The following is a 13,844-nucleotide window of genomic DNA, read 5'->3' on the forward strand; positions in this document are numbered from 1 at the left end:
CAGGCAGCACCGCGCACCGGATCCTTTACTGCCAAAAAGCGACCAGCTCGAAATGCCGTGAAGCATTAACGCAATTTACTACTTTTAACACGGTTCTTTCTTTTTTTTTAATAACTAATTTTAAAAATGAAAATAGAATCTGTAATTTTGCTAGAAACATTTAAAAACTTTTCTTTATTTCATATTTGAAGTCTTCACTAAATTAGTGGCCTTCTTTACAGAGGGAACTATGTCAAGTCTTACACCGGTCGGTGATGATGAAACATTTATATTTTTTATTTTCTTCCTTTGTGTTTCGTCTTTTTGAATATTGGCATTTTTTAATTTTTTTCTTCTGTTGTTAATGACTTGAACGGAGCAATGGAGAAAGTATGAACAACGGCTTAAAATTACCTATTTTGAAGCTAAGTCGAAAATTACAAAAGAGTAAGAAAAATTATTTTTGTTTTTGACTTTAACAAAGAAAATATGTTTGTATCCACCAAGCAACAAATGTTTAAGTAAACGTGGAGATAACCGGTTTACAATCAAAAACTGTTTTAAAATTACTGGTGCTAGTGCACTTACTGATCCGCGCTATTTTTTAAATCGTATTTCCAAGATTAATTAAAGTTTTGGCAGGATTGCAGTTTACAGGGAAATCAAGGGACGCAACTCCTGCCAAACTAAAAAGGACGCAAACAGAATCACCGGGGGGCACCTGTTTCAATTTTTCTTTTTCTTGTTAATTTAAATGAACTGTTTGAATAAGTTATTTTTTTAACAAAGGAAGAACATAGAACTTTATAAAACAGTTATAAATTATTTTAAGAAAGAATTATTTTAATAACATAGAATTATTTGAAGAACATAGAATTTTATTAAACAGTTAATTTTTAAAACGAAAAACAGTTATGAATTATTTTAAGAAAGAATTATTTGAAGAACATAGAATTATTTTAAGAACATAGAACTTTATTAAACAGTTAATTTTTAAAACGAATACTGTTCGCGGATGCATCTGATGATTCGTGGAAAACATTCACCCTTCTCTCTTTTTCGCCATAAAAATTCCATCAGATGCAAGCCGAACATATTTTGTCGATTCCCGAACTTTCGTATATGTTTTTTGGCGTGTGACCATAGTCCTTCAATAGTCTGTGTGTGCACTGAAGGGTCCAACGGATCAACGAAGTTGTCTTCGTGGACGACAGTGTCGTCAGTCGTGCTCATAAATTCCTTGAGCGAGTCGATCTGGCAGGCACCATGAATTTATGATTGGAAACAGGGTATCTCGATCCCTATTTTCCACTATTGCGAAATTGCACAAATTCGAGCCTCTTTCCACTGCGCCAAAAAGCCAAACGCCCTTCCTCACACGTCCCCTATTATACTTTCGTCGGAAAAAAATATGACTCATCCACCTCCACTTCTTTAGGTGTCGAATGTTCGTCTCTCCCACCTAACATGATGGGATGGTCCAGCATGTCCTGTTCACAGACTTCTCTTATGAATGACATCCAATCTACGATTGTATGGTTACTCACACTTGCTTCCTGTTTAATTTTAATCTGCGGCATCTCCATGCTCCAACTGAGCAAAATAACTAAAATCTGCTTTATTGTCAGATGACTTCTCTGTAAGAAGGAACCCATCCTTGGCAAACCACCCTTCTTACAGACAGGACACTTCCACGCAAAACCATTCCCTTTGGCTCCGTTTTTATAGAGAATTCGATCTCTCTCACACGAGCTGCAGAAACTCCTATTCGGTATGAGTCCCAATGAGGCCGCTGTTTGTAACTGTGTACCTCGTTATTTGGTGGCAGCAAATTATACAAATGCTCATAGGTCCACTTCTGCTCTTCCACTTCAGTCGTAGACATAACGTGGTCAACGATAGTAGTTCTCATTTTGGTAAAAAAAATAAAAACGTAAAGAATAAAAGTATAATAAAAGATTGTAAAAACAAAAAATTAAAGAAGAAAATAATTTAGAAGTAAAACGAATAAAAAACAAAGGAATTAGAAAGAAATGAACTATTCAAAAGAAATCTTAAAACTTGTTATATTATTCCACGTGTAGTAGGTTCGGTTAAAATTCGTAATTTAAAAATTGAAACAGGTGCCCCCCGGTGATTCTGTTTGCGTCCTTTTTAGTTTGGCAGGAGTTGCGTCCCTTGATTTCCCTGTAAACTGCAATCCTGCCAAAGTTTGGGTACTCATGCAGAGTGCTGACTGCTGATCCGTGCTGAAGAAATGTTATTATTTAAAAAGCCATTCTTAACATGGAGAGGGGGAGGGTGTTTTGTACCTATTCTGTACTTTAACTTTACAATTGAATAAAAAAAAAAAACATCATAAAACTTTAATTAAACGTGGAAATAGCGCGGACCAGTAAGTGCATTAGCACCAAAGTTTTATGAAGTTTTTTTTTTATTATTCAATTGTAAGGTTAAAGTATAGAATAGTTACAAAATACCCTCCCCATGTTAAGAATAGCTTTTTAAATAATAACGTTATTATTTCAGGACGGATCAATAAGTGCACTAGTACCAAATTACTAAATCGACTTATTTCCATGATTTCGGCAAAAATAAAATGCAAGTTAAGTATAACGAAAATAAACAAAAATCTTTCTGGCATTCCGGCATATTTCTCGAGCCATTTCATCGTTGTTGCATTGCTTCCGCTGTTTTCTATACGGTGATAGCTGATCGTCCCCTACGAAACATCCTCCAACAAATATTTTAACCGAAGGAATTTATCACATCCTTAAACCAATTATTATTAGTAGTAGTAATAGCAATAGTATTATTATTATTATTATTATTATTATTATTATTATTATTATAAGTAGTTTGGCGTAAGAATCATACATTTCGGTAAAAAAACTGTTTATGTACTTTTATAAATGTTTCACAGAAAAAAATAAAAGTTAACAAATTACAAGAAATAAATATTAAGCGCTTCTACACTATTGGGACGAGATTTGCAGCCGATAAATGGAGTTTTCAGATAAAAGCAGCGGTTTCAACTGATTTTTTTTTTTTTTTGTCAATTCTAATAAGTTACAATGGTAGCTTCCAAATTATGCAGTTGGAATTACCTAAATATTACTGAATTATTTAAAAAAAAAAAAAAAAAAAAGATTATCATGGTAGCGGGTGAAAAATTACCACCATCTTGTTTAAATCGAAACGGAAAATTACTTCTCTTTTGAACTCTCCTATGTCTTACAATCGTTTTCATCAAATTCTATTTTTATTTTCTCTAATAAATAATTTTCTACCTTATCGATTTTCGTAATTTTTTTATATAATCATCTTAAAATACGAGGAATACATAGATACTATTGTTTTCATGTGAAATTCAGTGTTACTATTTCCGAAATCTCGTCCCAATAGTGTGGAAGTGCCAAATATTATATATTTATTAAATAAATGTAAGAATTGTTCACATTGTTCCACTTATTTTCATAGAAAATGTTAATAATAAATAATAATGTTAAAAATACATTCAATTTTTGAAAAAAGAATTTATTGACGTAAAACAAAAATATCAGAAAAAAAGAAATTTTAGTTTATCTTTACTTAGAGGTATTTACCAGGAAAAAAAATTTATAGTTTGATAGAAATTAGTGTGAAGAAAAAAATATAAAGCGAAAATAACATAATATTAAAGGTATTTCAGATGTCGTTTGGAATTTGTCGAAAATTTAATTCCGACCAGAGTTGGGCTGGATGGTTTGAGATGAGGTCAGTATAATGATTGTTATTTCAGGACCCCAACTCAGGAGGCAGTTAACAGCTAAAACCATACAGAAATTATAAGAAGCTCACCTTAAAACTTCAACGTAAATTTTATTAAAATAAAAAAAGGTCCATGGTTGCAAAAGATGTGTCATCTTCAGCTATCTGCCATTTTGGGCTGGTAACATTCCCGAAGGGAATAATAGTTCATGTTCGATAAGGGCTGGGTAGGATTCCCGCTTACAAAGAAATGCGCAGGTTGGAGATGTTGATTTGACTTCCAAGTTGAGCTGCTAGCTGGGCATACATGAGGAGTCCATGTAGAAACTACCTAATGGCGGGCAATGGCAGGTCAAACAGTAGACCTTAAATTCGTCTTGACAGGCATCAAATTGAAGCACAAACGTGCAAATAAAAATTCACCCTACATTAGGGCATTGGTAATTGCAATAATAAAGTTCCGCTCCACATTTGGGCATTCAAAATGTCTCGATGCAACAAGTAATTTTGTTGTCTCGATTCCAATGAGAAATCCAGTCTGTTCCACCCTGCGTCTTCTTGTATTTGAGTGAGTAATCCGCGTGTGTACCACTCTATGTCTTCCTGGATTCTGATTTGAAAAGGGAATTTGGCGCCAAAGAACATTCTCGGCAACCAGTTATAACATGCAATCTGATTGATTAAAACAAATCCGTGGATGGAGAAACCGTCCAATAAAAAGCTTGCTTATTTCTGGAGAATTTCTTACAAGATGAAGAAATACAATGCATTGACTCTGTGGTGAATTGTTGGACAAGCTCGAAAAGGAGCCAATGACACCCGCATCCCACAGAGGCCCTCGTCCACAGCATACCTCATTATCATCATTAGTTAATTTTTTTCTTTTTAGATAATTGTTAATTTATCAACTTGCATGAAAAGAGCTATATAAAAGATGCTTATAACCGTTTGAATTATGCCATCAGTAATTCAAAAGTTATGAGAATTTTAAGTGCCAAAATTTAAGCTTTTTCTTTAGAAAAAGTGGGCTAAATTATGGACCTCAACATTTCAAGAAATTTGGCTGTAAAAATATAAATCTAAGTCCAGTAGAGATTGACTTCTATGCTTATATGGCCTGTAAAATTTCAGCCATATCCATCAATCAAATTTGAGCTCGCCTATGTGTATCCAAACGTAACGTATGAAATGTAAACATTGAAAAAACAGTTTCCCTTTTTGCTGTCATAATTTTTTACTGTTTTTTCATTTTTAACTTGGAGCATAAAAAACATTAAATGCATAAAAGAAAAATAAATTAACACCATTGGAATGCTTATTCTATTCTTTATTCATCAATGTAATTCTTTTAAAAAATTGACCCACAAATAAAAAAAAATGACTTATTGAAACACATTAGGTATGTAATATTGCCAATGTTCACGTACACTTGTAATGCTACACTCTATCGTCCAGAAACACTTGATGACAAGACAACCAAGAGTGATACTAGATGCAGGTGTTGTTTTAAACACATACAGTTCCTAGCATTACCAAAATGGTCACCCATCTGGTACTGGCCAACCTCATCATTGCTTGACTTTAGTGGTTATGAAAAAAGTGGTTATCGTTTATGAAAAAAATTAAACCTTTATTCCTCATTTAATCATCAAAATGTTGGGACTAAATGAATTTATTTTGTCTTGTAAAGGCTACCATAGTTTCTTTAAAGTAACGTTAAATTTTGGATTTGTTTTAATTTCGCGATCTGACATTTATATATTGAGATAAAAGATGGAATTATTTGAAATTCAGGTACTTATAATATTTTGGCATATTCTTATAACAAATCATCCTAAATCTTAGACAAAAAATTTAAAAAATTGCTTGATTCAAAAACCTGTGTTACCCATCAAGACAAAAATGGCGGTGAATGGTGTTTTTTTAGAAAAATTTAAAATTCTATTAAAAATAGTAGAAAAAAGTTTTATATTATTCTTTTTTTTTTTAATTACATTTTCACCCCAAATAAGGCACATTGCCACTTTGTTGTATGGGGCCACTCTCAGGGACATAGGCATCAGGGATACTGTATAGGAAGTTGGACAGCAAGATGTCGGTTCACGTACTTGAACTTCTGCATGTCAGTACAGTTGGGGAAGCAGGGACCCGGAAGGGAATTCCAAAGTCTAGCTGTCCTGGGAAGAAACTACTGGAGTAGAAGGCTTTCTTTCATCTAGGGATCTCTACTGTGAAGGGGTGGGATTTAGCTGCTTGTTGGGTTTTTCGGGGTATTTATGTCGAGGGGGCACAAGTACTTGCTGTTCGTCAGAGCATTCACCGTTAAAGTACTTGTAGAACAGTCAGAGGGATGCAACATTTCGTCGATGGGACAGAGGCTGAAGTTTAGATGACAGTTCAGGACCTATCAGATTGGCAACTCTCTTTTGAACCTTGTCTAGGTGCGAGAAACTAGTGGCAGATGCACCAGCCCAAATATGGCAACAATATTCTATACATGGGCGAATAGTGGCCTTATAGAGGTATAGGATACTGTCGGGTGTTAGTAGCTTTCTAGCACAGTAGAGAGAATCTACCTTCTTTGCAGCGGTCCTGGCAATACTCTCAATTTAATTGTTCCAACTCCTGTTTTCAGAGAGCATTAGGCCGAGGAGTTTAAAATTTGAAAATGGTAGGAAACCAAAAGGTGCTTATTAAGATAGTCAACAAATCGATTTTTTTAAATATGTTATTTTAAGCAAAAACAATATTACATACTTATTCTGCTTTTATTATGATAAAATTCAGGCTTTTTTTTTCCTGGAAAAAAAAGTTATTCAAGATTAATGGATTTTAATAGATTTTTATCAGTTTAAAAAAAACAACTAGTTTTTTTTCTCCATTTTTTTTTTTTTTTTGGCCGTGCATACATAAAACTAATTTCGAAAATTAGCTGTTTATTTACAATTCAACCTAATTTATAAAAAAATGATAAATAAAATAAAGAATAATCTTTATGATGTGCCTACCCATCATGAAACGGTAGGGTCATATTCCAAAATTCACATAAAAATTATCAAGTAATTTTATTTTTATAAAGAAGAACAGGTACTTTTGCACTTTGCCCACCAGATTTCTGTGACATGGCTTGTGTTCGCCCAGCAGCTGACATATACCACTGAAATATGCTGAGCGGTGATCAAATTTGAAAATGGTAGAAAGCAAAAAAGTGCTTATTAAGATAGTCAACAAATCGATTTTTTTTTAATATGTTTTAAGCAAAAACAACATTACATACTTATCATGTCGAAAATAGTAATATATCCAAAGTTACGAAAATTCATCTAGTAGAGCAACTGCTATTGTATTTTGAGTGAAATAAAGTTAATCGCTATAGACAACAAATATTGCAGCCATAAACAAGTGATCTAAAATATTCGTTTCAGAGTAATATCCCTTGCGTGTAGACTCTTACTGTTTACTTTTTAATGTAAAAAAAAAATGCAATTTTAGCCAATTTTCTGTAAAAGTTACTTTTATCTATAAATAGCTTTCTGCTCAATGATTTCATAATTTTGGGATATTTTCGCCATGACAAGTATGTAATATTGTTTTAGCTTAAAACGACATATTTCAAAAATAAAAAAATATTGATCAGTTGACTTATCTACCTTAACCTGTGAGAATTTTATTCTCACATAGTTTAGAACTCTGGCAGAGCAAAAAATAGACATGCACTGAAAAGTTCACTTACCTGGTTGATTAAGGCAGGTCATCTCATCTTCTCAATTGCAAAATTATGTTGCGTCATTTTGCTGCTAAACCAACCTTGATAGTTAAGATTTTGTAAGAAGTGGTAGGAAAACTGATGCAAGATGGTCTAAAAGCAGTCTGAAGCATTCCATACATTTCTGTGGCATTTTTGCCAAGTTTAAAACAGAATTTTATTGCATATCCTTCTTCTAAAGTGTCTTCACGTCCAGATTGCATTTTTTAAATGTACCAGCTGTAATAATCAGGCTTTAGTAGAGTGTATTCCAATTCCTGCTGTAGCTGTTCATTTGAACCTGAAATTGTAAAAATTGGCCAATCGTCTCATAAGATGCATAGTAATAATTAGAATATTCTTATCATTGTTTTGACTCAAGTATGTATCTGACGCAGTTAATCAAGAACCACATCATCTTATCTAAAAACATATAAGATATTAACTGATATATACTCGAGAGTCAAAATAATTAAAAAATATTCCCTTGTCATAGCCATCTCCGATTTGAGCCTTTCAAAAATAACTTTGTCAAATTTACAACTTATTTTGTGATGGCAAAAACATTTTGCCATCACAAAATAAGTGTCAACATGTTAAAATGATTTTGTTTACCGAAAAAATATATAAAATTAATATAATTTCTTCAACTGTGTCTTTTAACATTTGTTTTATATTTACAGAATCTCCAGCAAACAAAACAGATGGATCAGTATTATTTGGTTGCTTGAAACGTAGAAATGAAACTACAAGATCATATAAAATGGTGATCTTTCTCAGTCCTGGCACAATTTGTCTAACTGGTGAATAATTGACTTGATATTTTAGAGTTCAATGGAATCGAGGATGTTAAAAATTTGCAAAAAATGTTTCTTTTCTGTGTTTCAATTTACATCACTGATATTTTAGTTTCATTCTTTTTTTCTACATCGATATGTATATAACAAGTCTGTACCTTATAGTCATCACCATAAATATTTCAAACTGACTGGAATTGTTTCGTCATAACGATGCATAGATATACTATTTAATAACTGTTAAATATCAGACATCTAAAACTTGAAAATTTTTGAATTCTCATTGTGGTGAAAACTGAAATCAGAGCCTAAATAAATGCTGATAATATAATATAAATAAATGCTGATAACTTAATATATATAAATAAATGCTGATAATATAATATAAATAAATGCTGATAATATAATATAAATAAATGCTGATAACTTAATATATATAAATAAATGCTGATAATATAATATAAATAAATGCTGATAACTTAATATATATAAATAAATGCTGATAATATAATATAAATAAATGCTGATAATATAATATAAATAAATGCTGATAACTTAATATATATAAATAAATGCTGATAATATAATATAAATAAATGCTGATAACTTAATATATATAAATAAATGCTGATAATATAATATAAATAAATGCTGATAACTTAATATATATAAATAAATGCTGATAATATAATATAAATAAATGCTGATAATATAATATAAATAAATGCTGATAACTTAATATATATAAATAAATGCTGATAATATAATATAAATAAATGCTGATAACTTAATATATATAAATAAATGCTGATAATATAATATAAATAAATGCTGATAACTTAATATATATAAATAAATGCTGATAATATAATATAAATAAATGCTGATAACTTAATATATATAAATAAATGCTGATAATATAATATAAATAAATGCTGATAATATAATATAAATAAATGCTGATAATATAATATATATAAATAAATGCTGATAACTTAATATATATAAATAAATGCTTTAATATAATATAAATAAATGCTGTTATATAATATAAATAAATGCTAATAATTTAATATATATAAATGCTGATAATTTGATATATATAAATAACTGCTGATAATTTAATATATATAAATAACTGCTGATAATATATATAAATAAATGCTGATAATTTAATATATCTAAATCAATGCTGATAATATAATATATATAAATAGGTACTGATAATATTGTCAGTTTTTTAAAAGTCCCCACTAAAACTTTGAAATATTGGGCCAATTTGGATGATTTCTATTATTGCTTAATTTCTGTAGGATTTGAATCTCATTAAAATAACAAAAATGTGTTTGTCACAGAAACATAAAACTATATCAGTTATGACTGTCTTATGATTATAGTTATACATTGAGGACCGTTCTTAGCTAATTTCAGAAAACAATACTAAGACATATATCATTTAATAAATGTAAAAGTTGTGATACTCGAAATATTTGGAGAAGAATTTATAGTTTTGTAGAATCATTCAAAAATTGTAAAATACATTTTATGAAATTCTGATATTATGCAGCAGGGTGTAAATCTCAGTACAGTTATACCAATTTTTTATTTGAAATATAAGACAAACATATAACACAATTTACAATGATCTAAATACATAGACGATCATTCTCATGTAATTTACAATCAATATATTTAAATAATTTCAAGTTTGGAGTTTTACCACAGACATTTCTCATATTATTATGATCAGTTACCATACTAAAAATTGGAAAAAATAATTATTTCCTCATTTGTTTTTTACAAATAAATTAAGAATATTAAAAAATATACAGTAAAAATGTTACTAAGATGATATCAAGTATTTCAACCTCAGAAATTAACTATACAGAGTTTAATTTCATTACATATATTACTAAATTTTGATATGACACAAGCACAATATATTAAATATTTACAATTATCTTAATAGGTAGGGGATAATCATACTTAATTTACAATCAATGCATACAAATAAGCTTCAAGTTGTAAGTTTCAACACAAACATTTTTCATTACATATGCTCAGAGTATTACAAAATTGAAAAAAAAACTCATTGTTTCCTGTTTTTCGTAAATAAATTAAAAATATTTAAAAAAATAAATGTTGCTAAAACAATATCAAATATTTCAACATTGAAAAGGAACTTCAAATTTACAATCAATGCATCTAAATAAGCTTCAAGTTGTAAGTTTCAGCAAACATTTTTCATTATTATCAGTTACAGTACTAAAAAGTTGAAAACTAATTGTTTCCTAAAATTGTTTTTGATAAATATGGAAAAATATACAGAAAACAACATTACAAAAATGATATCAAATAATTCAACATCAGAAAGAAACTTGAAATTTGATGCTGAAGAGAAGCAATGTAAAGTATCCAGCTTTTTATCTTCCAAGAAAAACATAAAGCAACATGCAAAGAAGAAAGCAAGACCACATTGTTGTGAAATGTGTGGCTCTTCTTTTTCACGGAAATATCATTTAGTGGTGCACCTACGAACACATACAGGAGAGAAACCTTATTCTTGTGAAGTGTGTGGCGATTCATTTCGTTACAATGTCCGTTTACGACTGCATAGGCAAATCCACACAGGAGAAAAGAAAGTAAAACAAAAAGAGAGACCTTTCTGCGAAGTATGTGGCTCTGCTTTCAAAACAAAATCGCGTCTGGTGGAACATGTGCGAACACACACAGGAGAGAAACCATATTGCTGTGAAGTATGTGGCTCTTCTTTTAAACGCAAGGCAACGATGCAAGAGCACATGCAGGCACACACGGGGGAGAGAAAATTCTCTTGTGAAATATGCGGATCTTCATTTGCACGCCAGTCTGTTTTGCTGGTGCACATGCGAACACATACTGGCGAGAAGCCATTTTCTTGCGAAGTGTGCAGTTCTGCTTTTTCTCGCAAAGCTACGATGTTGGAACATAAACGAACTCACACTGGAGAGAAACCATATTCTTGTGAAGTTTGCAGCTTTGCATTTGCTCGGAAATCTGTCCTGCGACGGCATCTGCAAACGCATTCTGGCAAGAAGCCTTATTCCTGCAATGTTTGTGCATCTGGTTTTTCCACTAAATCTATTTTATTGCAGCACCTTCGAACGCATACTCATGAGAAGCCTTATTCCTGCAAGGTATGTGATTCATCATTTTTTTCCAAGATGCAGCTACTGGCACATGTACGGACTCATGCAGGAGAAGAGTACATCGAAAAGCCTTATTGTTGTGAAGTGTGTGGCACTTCTTTCAGGACTAAATCACATTTGGTCGAACATGTGAGAACGCATACTGGAGAGAAACCATATTCTTGTGGAGCATGTGGCATGTCATTTACACGTGTATCCATTATGTTACAGCATGTAAAAACGCATACACGAGAGAAACCATTTGCTTGTGAAGAATGTGGGTCTACATTTGCTCGCAAAGCAAGTCTGCTGATGCACATGCGCTCACACACAGGTGAGAAACCGTATTCTTGTGAAATATGTGGCTCTTCTTTCACACGGAAATCCAGCATGTTGGACCATGTTCGAACACACACTGGAGAAAAACCATTTTCTTGTGAAGTTTGCGGCTTTTCTTTCCCAATAAAGTCCAGTCTGTTGCGTCACATGCGAAGACACACTGGAGAAAAACCTTATTCTTGCGAAATATGTGACGCTTCTTTTATGAGGAAATCAAATTTGTTACAACACAAGCAAACTCATAAATGACTTATATACCATACATTACGACCATGTAATCCCTACAGCCACCTACCTTGAAAATGCTGCTGTGAAACCTGACATAGTTATATGGAATAAGTCAGAGAGAGTTGCAACCTTGATTGAAGTGAGTGTTCCTAATGATGGCGGTCTGAACAGAGCTGAAAGAGAGAAACAGAACAAATACCAAGGTCTCATGTATGATATGAAAAGAAACTGGAATCTTAAGGGGATATCAATCATACCAGTTATCATAGGTGCAACAGGACTTATGAAGAAGAACCTGAAGTCCTACCTAACTAATATTCCTGGAGAACCAAGTGCAAAAAAGATTCAGACAATTGCACTTAAGGGAACAGCGAGGATACTAAAAAGAGCTCTCGGTTGGTTTCAATAAAAAAGCAGGGCAATGTTGGCAGCTGGTTTGGCTGCCCCATACCCAGCATTACAATCTTCAAAGGAAGAAAAAAAAAAAAAAAGAGAAATTCAAATGAAGTGTGTAAATATCTCTGCTGGACGACGTTTGATAACCAACGCTTTTAAGAAGATGAGTAGTCTCAGCAATAACAACAAGTGCAGGTTCTGCTACACAGAAGTAGAAGAGTGTGAGCCACTTGACATCCAGCTGTAAGGTTCTGCTGGGCGTCAGCTACTTTACAAAGTGATACAATGGAGTGTGTAAATATCTCCGCTGAATGATCTGCAAAAAGCTGAATATTGAATGCAGCAGCAAGTTCTGGAAACATATACCAGAAAGAACAGCTGGAAATAAGTCCTGCACCGTCCATTATGACTATGCAATCCCTTCAGCTACGTACCTAGAAAACGGAGCCATAAAACCTGACATATAATGATATAGGACAAGGAGAAAGAAGTAACCTTAGTATAACTTAGTGTCCTTAATGATGCTGGGTAAAACGGAGTTGAGAGGGAAAAGATAACAAATTACCAAAGTGTTATGTATGACATGAACAGAAACTGGAATCTTAGGAAAATCTCTATCATTCCAGTAGTCATAGGAGCAACTGAACTGATCAAAACAAATTTTAAAAACTACTTGGAAAATATACCTGTTGAACCAAGTGCAAGAGAGATTCAGACAATTGCACTTAAAGGTATGGTCAGAATCTTAAAAAGATCTCTTGGTTGGAATATCTGAGTTGGTGAGTGAATGTTTGGCATCTACAAGGATGCTCCATCCTCAGTTTGAACAACCTACTAAGAAAAATGACAAAAAGAGAAGACAAATATACCAAACAAAACTGAGGACAGAAATGAATTTCTGTCGAATTAGTTATACAATACAACATAATAGTGTGGATCATTTGTAGAAGATTGAATATGTGTAGACATCTTGGGAGAAACTATATTCTTGTGAAATTCAGAACTGTAGTACATAAGTCATGTATCATCAACTATGACTGCAATCCTTATAGCTAAATACCTACAAAATGGAGCTTTTACATCTGATGATTTGACATGTGACAAAAGAGAAAAAGTAGCAAATCTTGTTGAAGTCAGTAGCTCTAATGATCCTAGCTTAAACAGAATGGATAGGAAAAAGATAACTAAATACCAATGTCTTACATATGATATAAAAAGAAACAAACAAATGCATTCAGAAATGCAGCTAAATATTTTTAAAACAACAGTATTCAAAGCCTGAACAAAATCCCCTCGACCACTTTACATTGGTTTGCATGAGGATTGGTACAACCTCTCTAATGATGTTGCCTATAGTAACAACATTAAGTTGGATACTCCACCAGGCAAGAAGAATTCTTGTCCTGGAATCCAATAAAACCAAGTTATATAAAGAAAGACATA

General features: G+C 32.1%; 1 long non-coding RNA gene across 1 annotated transcript; it reads left to right on the forward strand.

The window, feature by feature from the left end:
* Nucleotides 1–237: 237 nt before the first annotated feature.
* Nucleotides 238–8,463, forward strand: LOC145296734 (uncharacterized). Its single transcript, XR_013870014.1, has 2 exons — nucleotides 238–426; nucleotides 8,158–8,463. It is a non-coding gene; the product is annotated as an uncharacterized LOC145296734 (long non-coding RNA).
* The last annotated feature ends 5,381 nt before the right edge of the window (nucleotides 8,464–13,844 follow it).

The sequence above is a fragment of the Euprymna scolopes genome, chromosome 17 (assembly GCF_053919585.1).
Source record: "Euprymna scolopes isolate OS-2025 chromosome 17, ASM5391958v1, whole genome shotgun sequence".
In the NCBI taxonomy this organism is placed as follows: domain Eukaryota; kingdom Metazoa; phylum Mollusca; class Cephalopoda; order Sepiida; family Sepiolidae; genus Euprymna; species Euprymna scolopes.